Below are 16073 nucleotides of genomic sequence, written 5' to 3'. Positions count from 1 at the left end.
GTCCGTTGACTGTTTATTTGTAAAATTATTGTCTCCATAAATAATTAACTTGTTTTTTATATAAATGAATAGTTTAAACATAATTTTAACTATGTTATGAACTATTCAATCTGCCGCTAACATAATCAAGTTAATACTGTTCTTACCTCGCCAGTTTGATTGATAGCTGTTCACCTATGAACTGCATTGCTAAACTAATGTTATTACTGTGGTACAGTGTGGCTCACTACAGCTTAGACCGAGGTCGATGGTATTTAGATTAGGCTGTTAATAGGCTTTTAGGTTTAAAATTTGTAATAATTTAATAGTGAGAATAATTTGAATAAAAGTTTGAATATATGTATTGTATAGTCTTTTCAGTATTCTTTGGACTAGTACTTAATATCCCGATATATTTTTTTGGTAAAACATCAACATGTAACATTGACATGTAAAATGTGAGCATGGGGTTTTTTCAATAATTAAATGTATTAGATATTGCTTTACCGTGAAGTTCCGTACTTATTTAGATAGTTTTCTTGTTAATTATCTTACTCAACACGGAAATCTAAAGCATCTTTCCACTTTCTTTGCAGAGTCGGCTTTTCCGACTTCTATTATTTTTTCACTGACTTTCTGCGCGCAGAGTTTAGCGTTCATAAAGTTAATTATAATGCTTCTTATTTTTAGAACTTTACTGTAGTGAAAAGCTTTTATACTAGTAAAAATATGGTGCATAAAATCTCCTGCATTCTCAATTTCATCTTCATTCCGTTACAAGTACATTTAACAACATAATAAAAAAACCACAACACTATCAAAAATATGTTCTACTGCTACGAAATCGAAGCCATTTGCTGACCTTGGTCGAATTAACACAACCACTTATTTCACACCTTATGTACTTAAAAATAGAGTTCACAATCCAATATAAGAGCTCATAAAATTATTGCACATGAAACAATAGCATGCCGATCTTAGTCGATTAGTGACGCAATCGAGAATCGATTTGAATCGATATACCTGGTAAATTGCATGTAATGTTTGATAGTATCGATTATTTGAAGGTAGTTTGAAAAAAATCGTTTCCTGTTAGAAAAAGTGTTAGGTAAAAAATTGAGGTGTTTGTTTTTGTTTTTTAGTTTGTGTGTTTAAATGTAGAGCGGTTATAATTGTAGTTTATTTTAGTTGTTTATTTTTGTTGTGATCGAGAGTTTTAGTAAGGTATGTATTTAGGGTAACCGTGATAAGGCCTTTTGGAAATTTAGCTAACCGATGATAAGGAACAACAATAGGTTGTTTGAAAATGAAGATTTTGTAGTTTTACATAATGCGATTCTTATGTAATTCTATGTGGATTGTAATTTTATGGTTCAATGCACTTTATAATTTAGATTTCCAAATAGCTACCTATTTGGTTGTAGCTTAGAAATTCTGTAATAGCAAGATGCTGAAAATGGTAACTTTAGTTTTATAACAAAAACTTTATTTATATAATAGAGTTTCCTCTTTCTTGAATACATTTTATTTATTGACTTAGCAAACTTACAAAAATGCCTACTTTTGAATATATCTAAGGCTATTACTAAACATTAAACTCTCTACCCTAATTCATTGCTCAACCGAGTCGGGAATCGAACACAATACCCATTGTGCCACACTGATCAGCCGTGATGGATGAACGAACATGTCATAGTATAAACGCGGCTAATTTATCTGACTGATATAAAAAATCAGGTGAAGGTCGTATGTCGTATAGCATTGCAATGTACTTAGGACGTTTTGTTTTTGTGAACGTTGCTACATTTTGTTTGGATAGTGGTAGACTTAATAGACTACTTTATGGCTATGAGGACTGTGTTATATTCTTTTCTGTCGTATGGTTGGTGGTGAAGCTGGTGTGAAAGTTGTTCAAGCCGCCCGAAAGGCCTTTGACATGGCTTAAAAAGCGAGTACTCATGTACAATCTATAAGTCTAGCTTTTCCTCCAACTATGTTGGAGTCGGCTTCCAGTCCCACTAGAAGCTTGCTTATAAACAAGGTTCTAAGTGGTTAGACTATAAAGATTTTTACAAATTTATTGTTGAATATGCCATAAACCGGCGGTATAACTTTAAAAACTATCAAAGTAGAAAATAAGGCTTTTTCATAAGTATCTATCAAGACTAAAAATCTACTCTAATAAATTATAGTAAACAGTATTTTACATAATGCCTTAGGGTCCCAGGTTCTAGTCCGGGTCAGGAAATAGCTCACAACGGTCCATTGTCAGGATTACACAAATTCTTGGTTCAATGAATGAGTAAGGCACAAGATATAAGCGATAGCGTTCACAACTTAGAACAGAAAATTACTATAACTTGTATTCTACGAACACATCACGCCTCATAAGCCAGAAAGTGTTGACAGTGTTGTATGAACTACTCTCGTATTTCGCCGGTGAACATATTAGTCCCATGTAATAGGTGGCAAGCCTATTGCCATCGTATCATTCTTAATTTACCTCATAGAACAAGCGGAGTTTCGCAACAGTTTTTAAGAATAAGAGAATACTGTATATACGATTACAAAATACTTATCAAACAATATTTACTACACTACAAGTAATATTTACGACTTAAGAATTTTGATTTATGGGAATTGGGAATTCGAGGGTCTTTTATATCTTGTACCATTTAGTAACAGGGTATTTGCAACGACCCATTGTTTTTGGACGTACTGGCTCGGAGGTGGTTCGTTCAACACCACCGTTACTACTGGTTCACATTTACCTACCTAGCACCTTGCTTACCTTGTTGGTAACGAAATTATGATATGACGATACTCAGAAGCTGTAAAACTAAACGCTGTGGCAAACTTAGTTTTCTTTAACGAGGTGCTATTTTGGCTTAAGTTACGATTGTCTATATAATATCTGCGATTCGTCACATCATCATTTTTTTTAAAACGCATGGTTGGTTTCTTCCGAACGAGAGAGGGTTTAGGCCTTGAGTTCACCACGCCATCCACTGTTAGAGCAAGTGATAATTACATAGATCGATAATTTCAAAAATTGATTTTTTATGGATTATCTAAACATACATAACTCAAACTGACATAGTGATATATCAATGCACAGTAACGCAGGTAGATGTTAATATGACGTCGGCATCCGCTAGGAAAGTATTTTGATCAATTCTTCCCCCAAGGGGTACAAGATAGGGGATGAAAGTTTGTTTGAAAATTCTGTATTAAGTTTCAAACCGCGGGGACAAAGTCGCGAGCAAAAGCAAGTCTATTCTATCAGTGTTAAAAGCTAAAATCTTGGCCATGGTAAAAACCCTTTAATAGCAATGATTTTCTTAGAATAATTTAGTGTGTCAGTTTTTTACAATCATAAAACTTATATTATATCTTCACGCATCAGTGTTTCGACCTAGCCAGGCTGTATTGACCGTGTACTTGAGTGTAGCAGCCTTGATCTCACTCATTGTACAGTCTTCTCACACAGGACAGTGATTAATGTATATGACTGTATTTATATATCCTTGTAAAATACTATGAATTTTTAAAATATGTTTTAGTTATGTATTATGGGATTATCGACTGCTAATATTCTTGTATATTTGTATTATAGCCTAGTTACCCAGTATCTTACGTTTTAAACAATTTATCAACATACGTTATGTAAGACCTTATTGGTTATGCAATGGCTTGTCTATTATATTGCATATTTGGTTTAAAATTATATGTTACTAAGTAATAAATAGCTTCAAACTTCATAAAAAGTGTCAAAAATATTTGTGATTAACTCGGATCTTTTTATTCCAACAATTTTTTTTTAAGACAGCTTAAATTTTTGAAGTAGGTAAGTGTATATAATTACACAAAGTTTACCTTAGAATAATGATATTTTTCACCGCTAAAAGGGACATATTCTATATGAAAATAGAAAATACTGCAATGATTGCAAGTTATTTGCTTACTAACCAATAAAAATGACCATAAAATCGGCACATTTATCTTACTAAGTTGCTAGTAATCTAGTAGACTAGGTACTAGATACCTTGGTACTAGGTTCATGTAGCCTGAGGTAAGTACCATGGTCACGATGTGATTATAATACAAATGGAGCACCCCGTATAAGGCGGTGTAATTTGAATACAGTAGGGTATAACTTCGAACGTGAAATAACTGAGATATTTGACCATAATTGGAGTCGGTGCAATTAAGTCGGTGGATTTCTCACGTTTTATTTTTGAAGTTGAAGTTTGTTAGCTGAAGTAGTTATAAAAACAACAGTTATTTGGATATATCTTATATTTTATCCTTTTTATTCTATTAAGACGACTTTTCATTTGCGAAAATATCCTTAATTTCTAGAAAATATTAACCAATAGATGAAATAATAGATTTTTTGCTACGTGGTAATGATTTTATCTGTTTGTATTCAGACAAACAGAGTAGGTACAGATAGTGAAAAAACATTTTTATCTAGAACAACACCACGTTGACCGACCGAGGTGAAAAACCTATTGTTTATTTGAAAATAGCTGTAGAAAAATCTTCAATCAATCAATCTACCTATGACAGGAAGAAAGTAAAACAAATGTTCAACTAGTTTCTTTCAACAATACAATACAATTTAGTACGGAACTCTATTGGACAAGCTCAGTAATCTGTAATAACATAATCCATATAGAACAATGTCGATAATGTTATGGGGATTACACATTAGATAAAAACATGATATTGATATTGTGGGGAGAACATGTAACTGTAACATTCAGTGTTTGTGGTAATGTTCAGACTGCAAACATCTAGTTATACAAGAAGAAAGAAAGTAAATTATATTTACTTCGAGCAAAAACTAGGTAATCACACTGCACACAAACATATAGGTTGGTAATACAATATACAAATTAATATGTATTAAAATAACTAACAATTATTTGAATATTTTATCCAAGTTAAGTTTAAAATGTGTCATTATTTCACGCAAAAATGCTGTCCATATTTAAATGAAATTTAGCACACAGGCGGCCTGTAACTTGGATTAAAACCTAGAACAAACATTTAATTTTATCATAGGAAACAGGCTGACAGATGATTAAATCAATTCTTTTCCTAACAATTAGCCGCATTTACTCTCACATACAGAAATAACGGACACTAATTAAAATACATTTTTTTTACGCTACGAAGTAATGCTTAAAGAGGAAGTGCTTTTTTATTTAAAATGTAAACATATATGGAAGGTGGTCTTAATTAGCACTTGCTACTGCGTTGCACCTATAAATCTCGTGGTCTAATGTATACGTTACTTTATATTCCATTGTGTGACGATATGTTTCCGTCTTTCTGTACCGTCACGCTACAGAACTAATCAAAAAGCCATCACACTAAAATTAGATTTGAGTTATTCTCATCTCATAAGATCATGTGTATCATATGTTTGTGATACAGTGGGATGCGAGAGATATTTTTATTGAATGCCTTAGCTTTTCGTCGAATTTAAAGAGATTATTATTGAAGTTAAATTAATGGTTTTGTTTTTGAGTGTACGCGATTTGCCGCACTAATGTCTTAAAAATATCGAAGTATGTTTTTCTTAAATTTCTGTTTAATATTCTTAGTCAACGTTTACGTTTGGTTATTTTTCTTATTGTTTCCAAACTACTTTTACTAACCAAAATTTGTTTGTCGTAACAGTAATGAAAAGTATTGTCTAAAAGTATCAGGAAATATTATGTCGGCCCTGAATTTATTTGGCTAATACTACGGATATAGTTTTAAGAAACATAAGCTTGCCGATGTATTTCACATGTTCACTCAAGTTCACTCAAGTAACATATAATTTAAATTATCGCTCCCACCGGACATCAAACCCGAACCATTTGTTTATACATTACAACACGATATTACATCTATAATTACTGCCACGCCTCATAATGCACACGCGTGAAGATACACTATCACTGTATCTCAATATATTTGAATTAAATATGTATTGTCGTATTGTGGCGAGATGATTTGGATGTTAGGAGCATGATTATACATTCATAGGTACTTTATAAGGTGTATCGACCACCCAGGTCTTAATTTCAAATGACTCTTGCTTTTGTAACCCTTTAAAATGTTAAATTTGAGGTTCCAATAATATGTAATGTTGATAGTATTATGCTAAATCGAATTTTGTCTTTAATAAAAATACAAAACAATGGAAGCAAGCGAAGCATTTTAGTAGAGCTGACAATCAATAATTTATGGAACACAAATAGTAAACTTTAAAATCAAAAATCAAAATCAAATCATTTATTCATTTAGGTCTAGTGCTGACACTTATGATAGTCAATGATACAGAGAGTGAATTTACCGCCAGTTCGGAAGGTAGGGCTAATGAGAAGATGTGGCAAGAAACTCCTGGCCACTCTTCTAATTACCGAAACCTTGTTAAGTGCTTGGCATAAAGACAGTTCTTTCAACAAATCATCAAAACATACAACGCGAACCAAATCTTTTGTTATTTAAATAAACAGTCCGCCCCATCTATATCACAGATTCGTTTTAACATCCCCACCAGTGCCTACATTTCCCTTTGAGATTATTTTTTTTGACATTAATAACTTCAAGCCCTATCAGTTTCTCTTAATCACAGTACAAACAAAAACAAAAGGCTTAAAATCGATCATTACACTACCATTACGAAGTCAACCTTCAAATGTTTTTTATTGCCCAATTTCTAACATTTAAAGCTATCGAAAAACAATAGGTAGCTGCCCAGTGCCCTTATTACGCAAGAACATGGTTACTTATCGCCAGATAAATAAAGCTGGGTTTTGACTATGAGATTTATATTACAGCTTTAAATATTTGTATATAAGCAGTGATAGCCGAGTGGTATAAGTTGACACCTCCCACGCAAGTGGTCGCAGGTTCGAACCCGAGGCAACACACCAATGACTTTTCGAAGTTATGTGTGTCTTAAAGAAATAATAATCACATGCTCACGTTGAAGGAAAACATTTTGAGGAAACCTTGCATGCCTAAAATTTGTTTAATACATTTATTGAGGGCATGCAAAGTCCCCAACCCGCACTTGGCCAGCGTGGTGGACTCATGGCCTAAACCCTCCCTCATGATGGGAGGAGACCCTTACCTAGCTGTGGGACGGTAATGGGTTAATTTTTTTTTTCATATAAGCCTAGCCTTTTCTATCTAAACTGCACGTTTGGCGCAGTGGTTAAAGCGGTCACCTCGCCGTAATAACCATAGCGCCGCGTGTGGTGGGTTCAAATCCCTGCTTAGTTTGGAATCAAATGACCGTGTGTGAGTTGTCCAATGATATTTAATTATTTTTTTATCTAGGTTAGACTCGGCTTCCAGTCTCACCGATGCAGCTGAGTACCAATACATAATACGATATCCTTCGGTAAGACTGGTTGTCAGACTTTCAAGCTTCTGACTAATGTTAACGACTGTCAAAGATCTTTTAATACGACAGCCGGTACCCACAATTTAACGTGCTTTTCAAAACACGGAGGAACGGCATGTATAATATGGTCACCTCTCCACAGAACAACCTCGGCAAGCGTAGCTTAACCTCAGACGTCGATGGCGGCTGTTGTATACTAAGCAAAGAGTCTTGAACTATCGACAATAGGTAACTGCCCAATGGCCTTATATTTCGCAAGAAAGTAACGCTAGTTATCGCCAGCTGAATAAGGGCGCGGTAAGACATTGCTATGTATCAATGATAGTAGATTGTAGAATGCCACTGTGAGTTTGAATAGGTCGATTTGATTATATGGGAGTGCAAGGAATTTTGTTTATTAGAGTAAATGTATGTAGGTACAATTTTGATAAGACTAAAGTGTCTAAAAAAAAGCTCTTATTACTATTTAATAAAAAGACAACCTTGTACTAAGTGTAATAGTAACAAATATACAACGGGCACAAAATCCAAACCGATTTTAAATCACTGTTGGTGAATACACGCCTAGATCCACTCTTATTCCGGGAGTAGACTAGTGCCCAGCAGTGGGATAGTAATGGGTTAATTCGAGCTTATGACTCTCGCACGCTTTTGAACTGACTTTATGACAGCCACTACGCATGTAATTCAAAATCTCTAAAACTTTAAGTAACAGGTTCTTTAATCTCTGTCTACCTATGCCCTATGTGAAAAGCGTGAATTTGTGTAAGTATTTGCATGCATGTAGTAGCCACACAATCGAATTTGGTGTCCATTACACATCTCATATGTGTATGTGTTACAGCTGAGTAAAAGCTTTAATTTCATTTAATTAATCGCTTAGATCATGAACTAATGTCTGCCAGTCTTCATTGCTTTAGTCTGCCTAAATCGTTACAAAAATAATGTTTAAGGTATAACAGACTTAAACAGAAGAAACAGACCGCGTCTCCCAATCCTCATGATCCCAAATATATAAAGATAAACATCAACAGAATGAAATATTCAAATGAAGCATAACAATCTTAATTTGTGGTCTTATACCGTAATCCTCCTTGTAAGGTGTACCGCGGGGAGAAACTTTACAAATTAACATGCCTACACGCGATAAGACATGACTGTCGTTGCGTTTTTTTGTTTTCTCATTATAATGTGGTTTTTGGAAGCAAGAGACTAAGGCTCGGTTTAAAGCGTGATGTTATATAGATTATTACGCTCGCGCTATGCTTTCTTCAATAGATGGACCACACGGAACAATTATTTGTGCGATCCACAAATATTTTTTTCGGGTCTGATTGTGCTTTGTGTCCGTTGTTTGTTTGTTTGTAAATGTCCCCGCGACACAAGACCGATTCATAGTGCGGGAGATGACTTTAAAAAAGAAATCTATATTATTATTATGATATTTTTTCTGTTCGAACTAGTAGTTCCTGAGATAAGCGCGTTCAAACAAAATCTTTAGCTTTATACTATTAGTTACTATGGATGCACGGATGTAATGAAATAAGAGCAATCCGGCTGTCAATCTAAGCGTATGGTTAGTGGTCAATAATTTGTCAAAGTTAATTAATCATTTTGACAAGGAGGTTGCAGTTTATGTTCAATGTCATTGCTAGACGAATGGTTAATGTACATATAATGGAAAACAATTTAATTAAAATTTTTACGGTATTTTGTGTCTAATAAAGCTTGAAAATTCATAAAATTATGATAAAATCAATCGAAATTTCGTGCAATATTTTTAGTCTTAGAGTAGTTAGATTCGACTTTGCTACTAAAAATATTTATTCCTGTCTAGAATTTATCTGATTACGTTCCACTTCAAACAAAATTTATTTATGTACGACTAGAATCACATTTACTGAGTAGAGATGCAGCGATTAACATCTTCATAGATTATGTGTACTAATAAATAAATTATAATTATTCTTGACAGCTAACTATATTTTAAAACACGCTCTTACTACTTAAGAAAATATCTGTAATTAGATATTTATGTCGTGCAGTAGTCATTAGATATTCATTTTATTACGCGGCAACTGTTACATCGTGAGGCGAGTATTCCTTACAAGTACACTCGACCGTTTGAACGAGGCATCGATTTGTTGTAATTTTACTAGTTTATCTACATAGATAGAAAAATAGCAAGTGCAAATCTAATCAAATTTATACTAAAAACATATTAATCTCGCATCACTAAATTGCTGAATAGAATGAGATAACATTTTATTTGGATTGTCATAAAATTTCAGTCAGTTAAATATGAGTGGTCTTTTCTGTATGACAAGATATATTATTATATATATGGATGTGAATGAAGCAAGGGAAATTTCTAAGTATACACCAAAAAGACGTGATTTTATCTACATTACGTTACAAGCATTTTAACTTCAGTTGTACTTAATATTAAAAGTAAAATGCTATATTTTCGTTTCAAAATAAATTACACTTAAATTTAGCGAAGCATTCAAATACTTTCAGCCAGTAAAGATATATAAAATCACATTTTAATTAAACGCTCCTAGCGTGGTGGTCTCGTGTTAGAATAAGTCATTAGCGAAACACGTGTGTCTCCTTAATTGGTAGCCAATAGTCAGTAATAGCCAATATAGTGACTATAGCCACTATAGCCAGTGCTAGCCGATGTAGCCGTATCGCCAGCGTATCGGCTACGACGGTATTTTGTGTTAGATAAAAGTAATTACCAGTTTGCCGGAACGTGTGGTCTGAGAATTTCAATTTTATTCTAGGATCGTCAAAGTTAAAGTCAAATATTCTTTATTTCATAAACTTTAACAAGTATTTGAAATCGTCAAAATATTTTTTATCTACCACCGTTTCGGAAAAGCTGTTGCTCGTGAGAAGAAACGGCAAGAAACTCACGGCTTGCTCTTTTTAAATGTCAATATTTCCAAATTAATAACAATGTCATAATAATGAAATATAACAAATTAATAACAATGTCATAATAAATTAATAACAACGTCATAATATCAAATTGTAATACATTATTTTGAAATAGACTTGGTAGAAGCAGCACAGTCCCAAGCTTTGTTATCATCTAAATAATCTTTAATAGTATAATATCCCTTACGACATAAATTACTTTTAACTAATAACTTAAATTTTTTGAGACTTAAATTTTGAATTTCACTCGGGATTTTATTGTAGAATCGAAATCTGGCAGCTAGAAAAAAAGGGGAGAATAATTAAAAACGAATTAAATTAAACACCAGGTGATGATTGCATATCAACGATGTATAATAAAATAGAAGTATAAAATATAAATAAGAAAAATAATTAATCATCATGGCTTAGCCTTTTTTCCAAACTATGTTGGAGTCGGCTTCCAGTCTCACCGGATGCAGCTGAATACCAGTATTTTACATGGAGCGACTGCCTATCTGACCTCCACACCCCTTACCTGGGTTCTAACACGATACTCTTCGGTAAGACTGGTTGTCAGACTTTCAAGCTTCTGACAACTGTTAACGACTGTCAAAAGTCTTCGAAATTGACAGCCGGGACCCACAATTTAACGTGCCTTCCGAAACACGAAGGAACTCGATATGTATAAGATGGTCACCCATCCACAGAACAACCTCGGCAAGCGTAGCTTAACTTCAGAGATCGATCCGCGCGGCTGTAGTTAACTAAGCCACGAGCTCCTCCTAAGAAAAAGAATTAATAAATACTCTTAATTCTTCTTCTAATTTTTGCAAGCCAGGTTTATTTTTAAATATTTTTTTACGTTATAAGGGTTAATTTTTTATAACTTTTTCATAAAGTGTTTGCTAAAGCTACAAATTAATTGAAGGCAACACTAATGTAATAATTTAGTACTCTTTATACAATTAAAAAGCTTGTGTGACCTAGTTTTGTTTGACCCAGGAATGAGTCACACCAATGATTTTTGTTATGAGCATATTTAAAAACTAGGTACTTCAAGGATAAAAAATCAGTTTTTATTTTTTTCGTATCTTCAAAAATGACCGAGATATTAAACGTCAAAGTATGGCCTTTGCGCCAAACTCCGGCGAAGCGGCCGCACGGACGTGTGACGTCATCTCACGACACTGCTATTTCGTTAGTACTTGCCGATACCTACATAGGCTCGTTGTCTCTCGCGGTTTCGCTTTAAATAATTTATTTTGCTTATAGTGGACAAACAAAATGGTTAGAAAATATTGTATTGTTCCTATGTGTACTAAGTCCAGTGAAAAAACACCCCAAAAAATGTTTTTTTCTGTACTATGTACCTAAACTGTTTTATATTTTTGCAAGAGACACCTAATCTAAAACTTAAAGCCCGGTTCAGATACTGTCAAGCGCAAATGTTAAATAGAAGTTTATTGCCTTTTGAACACTTCCTCAAGATCAAGATGCCATATCATGTTCATACCTAGCTAGCAATGAACTTCTACTAAACAGTGGATAGGTACTATTTAATGAGCAGTTCAATGACCTCACAGGCGGCGGCGAGCCGAGCGCGGCGGTTGAGTTGGCGTTGGTTTTTTGTTTTGAAAAAAGAACTCATGTTTATTAAATCTAATAATATCAAAATTAAATTGTTTAATTAAAAGTTCTCATTACACACTCAATCATATAAGACATCCTACAGAGTAGATTCATGCGTTCATATGATAGCCATCAACCTGACTAAAATCAGCGGCAGGGTGACAATTTTTTTTTAATAATATTATATTAAAACTATGTTTTCCAAATTTACACTTGGTAGGTACGTAACACTCATTATTTGTAATGCCAGTTGTAACAAACTTTCAATTTTATTGTTAACTACACACAATAATATTATTAGTAGTATACGAGTTCAACTTTCTTTACCTGGGTCTAGTTGATGATTGTGTGCGTGGCGATCGAGATCGAGGATATCTTAGTGGAGGCTTATTTTACAAAAAACACGATGATTAAATTTATAACACATACACATACACAGACTCTTTAAATATTAAATGCAAATCACTTTTCAAGTCAAAACTCCGCATCATCCGCAGTCGAACAAGCGTGTCTGTCACGTCGTGACGTCAGCGCATAGCGCGCGAAGCAACGCAATTTTAAAAATGCAGTGAAACTTTATAACGCTGTAACTTCGGTAATTTTGACCCGATTTTGATAAAACAAAAACTATTATTATCAGCATAAGTACACAAATTTAATGCAGTATGTTTAATAGTCATATTTTGATGTGCTGGTGTGACTCATTGAATATGTCAAAATAGCCTCGCCCGGGATCTCTAAAGTTTATATTGTAACGTAGAATTAAGGTAGTAAAAAAAAACAAAATACACGCGAGAGAAGCCGCGTTCAAAAGTTATCTATAAAATAAATACGTAATTTCTTTGACTGTTTCAATAAATGCTTCGATAAATAATTCATTGAAACCCTACATTTGACATTTAAAACGTTATTGAATGTTACTATTACTCTAAATACTAATTGGCATAATTAGTGACTGGACAATTAGACATGGTGTGTCAGTTCTTAAGTTATTGGCCAGTAGATTTATTACCGTTATCGTATACAATGGGCTTTGTACCAAATGTGGTATTTGACTACACAGTAACAAACGATCAGTGGGAATACTGACTACGGATTTGATTATGTTATTTTGAGTAGGTATTTTTGAGAACAGCGTCATAAATAATGAAGTATTTACCGACATCATAGAAAATATCAGGTAAAAAATGTTACTTATTTTAACCGTGTAGGTAAAGATCGAGAAAAACTTTTGCTTTAGAGTACTTGAAATCAGTTTTTGAAGATATGCTCCCAGCTAGCACATGATTAACATGGAACTTAGGGCACAAACCCTCTCTCAATCTGGAAACCCTCGCCTTGAAATCGAAAATAAGTGGGTTAAGTGAATTTGAAGGTACAAATATGTATGTAAAGTGAGTAAATGAAGTTCAACCCACTTTAGCTAGCTTGATTTTGAAAAGTTACCCTTGTCCAGTATTAGAACAGTAATGGGCTATAAAAATATTTTTTTAGGATATATGAATGGGTATTCTATAGAAAAATACTTTTATTCTTATCTTGTTTGTATAAATAGAGGAAAAAATCTGGTTTTATGAGGTACTTCCCTATCTTACCCCCGGTTTCTGAGGTACATTTAGCGGTAGTTTATCTATTCAATGGCGTTTAAACTTATATTAAAAAAACGCTATTGAACATATAAACTACCGATAAATATACTCCGAAACCGGGGGTAAGGAAGTATAACTTTGTAGAATGACAACGTCAGACTGTCAATTAGTGGTGATCAAGTTTATCTTAGATATCTAAGTAATAGGCCTATCATTAATTCATTAGCTATTCAATGTACCGCCAACTGTCATGCAACATTGTATTTGACGCGGTTTTAATATAAGTAGTTAAGTACTTACTATGTAATCTAGGTAGTGTTTGCAAGGTCGCAGGTGTGATTTCTAGGTCGGGTAAAACGCTGGTTTCCCAATTTACCTTGAAATGAAAATCAAATCATTTCATTTAGGTCAAATATTGACACTTATGATAGATATAATTACTGAATTTACCACTAGCTTGGTAAGTAGAGCCTTATGAGAAGAGCTAATAAGAAACTCGCGGCCACTCTTTTCAATCGCCAAAGGTTTTACAATTTGGTTGTTTACAATTGATCATGCGAGGAGCTGCAAACATTCCCTTGAAATCTTTTTTACAGTAGCACAGAATTTGGGTAATGTGTGATTTGGTATAATCGCCAATAGGATCACCCACTATCATATTATTATGGGGTTATAATATTATACACAACGCACAGATGTTTTAAATTAAAAATCCCTTTTCTCATTTTTTTATTACCTCTCCAATTTTATTAGTCATAGAATGATGATAACTTTCACAATAATTAGATTTTAAAATACAAAAATATTTTTTTTATTCGAACTAGTAGTTTCTACGATTACCGCGTTAAACCATGCAAGCAAGCAAACAAACAAACTCTTCGGCTTTATATTATTATTTTAGATAATTCATTTAATAATATATTATAATTTCTGCTTGACAACTTAATAAGTAGTTCAACTATTAGGTAAACCAACCAAATATAATGAAGTAACATTTCCCAAACGACATCGTTATTTAAAGGCACTCCTTAATTTTGTCAGGTTGTTCACATTCCGAGCATTCAAAGTGATATAGTGCTCATTCACGTTGACTCGCGGGCGCGGTGGCGGGCGCGGTCGCGAAATATCAAACATATGGCGATGTACCGAAGTGTTCACGTACAAACCGTTCGCGCGGTCTAAGTCGCGGGCGAGCTAGCGGCGTCGCGCGCGGCCCGCGTGGCGCGCTCGCGCCAATATCAAACAAGTGAAGATGTTCGTGTGTGTTCACGTCGAACTAGCGGTGGCGGGCGCGGTTCACTAGCGACGTCAAGTAAGATCAACCAGTTTGAGCCAGTTTGAGCCAAACGCCCGCCTGGCGGCCAACGTGAACACAAATCGCCACGTCCCCGCGCTCGCGACCGCCACCGCGCCCGCGAGTTCCAACGTGAACAAGCACATAGAGTTATTATTGCGAAATGGTCGCACCTTATTTACAATACTGTTTGGAGAACTAAATGCCAGCAGAACAATGTAACTGATATAGCTAGAAAAATAATTTAAATATGTAGGTGTAAAGTTAAGGTTGAGAATGTGATCTAATTTTCATTGTCAGTCTCATTCAGTTATGGATTGAACTAATAATAATAAATATTGAGCTAATGGATAGTGCTAATATATAATAAATGCAAGAGTCAAAATGTATTTGTTCACAACGTCTTGTATTTGTTTTGTTCCTTCAAAATGTCTTAGATAGTGGATAACTCCCAAACGTTCATTTGATTCTAAATTAAGCAGAACTTGTACTATGGTAACAAAAAAAACTGATAAACATACTTATATGTATACTTCTAAATATATACTTATATAGATAAATTAACAACCAGGGTCAGAACAGATATTCGTGCTCATCACACAAATATTTGTCCCGGGTGGGATTTGAACCCAACCGACCGTCGGTTACCACTGCGCCAAACGTGTAGTTAAAACATGGTGAAAGATGAAGGTTTTTTATATAAATAAGCATTTCTCGCACTAAAAATTGCGCTTGTGTCGCGGGGACCTTTAACCCGACGCAATGGTAGCAGCGTGGCGACCTAAACCACTGCAACAGGAGGCAGTCTGGTCTAGCAGATTCGTTTTATTTGTTTAAAAAGCATCTTCTTATTATATCAGTATGACACCCGGCAAAATGTTATCCAAATCAGTTCAGAGATTTATGTGAAATGATCATACACACACATTTTCGTAATCACATTCTTTGAGTTGCAGTATACGTGATACATTTACAATCAGTAACAATAAGACCAGCGGGTATAGTGGCTACTACCGATCATGAGGTACGTAATTCGATTTCTAGGTCGAGTAATGGCTATATAATTCTCAATAGCTTGGGGGCTGGAATTTATAGTTAAAGTGTATAATAAACACTGAATATGCTCTATAACATGCCGCGGGGAAATCTGTAATATTCAAAGTTATTTTGATTAGGATACGATAGGATAATGAATTAATTAAAATAGGTATATTATTACATAAGTTTTATATTATTTATT

General features: G+C 34.2%; 1 protein-coding gene across 1 annotated transcript in view; it reads right to left on the bottom strand.

The window, feature by feature from the left end:
• Positions 1-16073, bottom strand: part of LOC142978418 (uncharacterized) — a 120820-nt gene that overhangs the window by 18040 nt on the left and 86707 nt on the right. The window lies entirely within an intron of this gene.

Source organism: Anticarsia gemmatalis, chromosome 14, assembly GCF_050436995.1.
Source record: "Anticarsia gemmatalis isolate Benzon Research Colony breed Stoneville strain chromosome 14, ilAntGemm2 primary, whole genome shotgun sequence".
NCBI lineage: Eukaryota > Metazoa > Arthropoda > Insecta > Lepidoptera > Erebidae > Anticarsia > Anticarsia gemmatalis.
The sequence above is the reverse complement of the archived record's forward strand: the minus strand, read 5'-3'. Positions and strand labels throughout refer to the sequence as shown.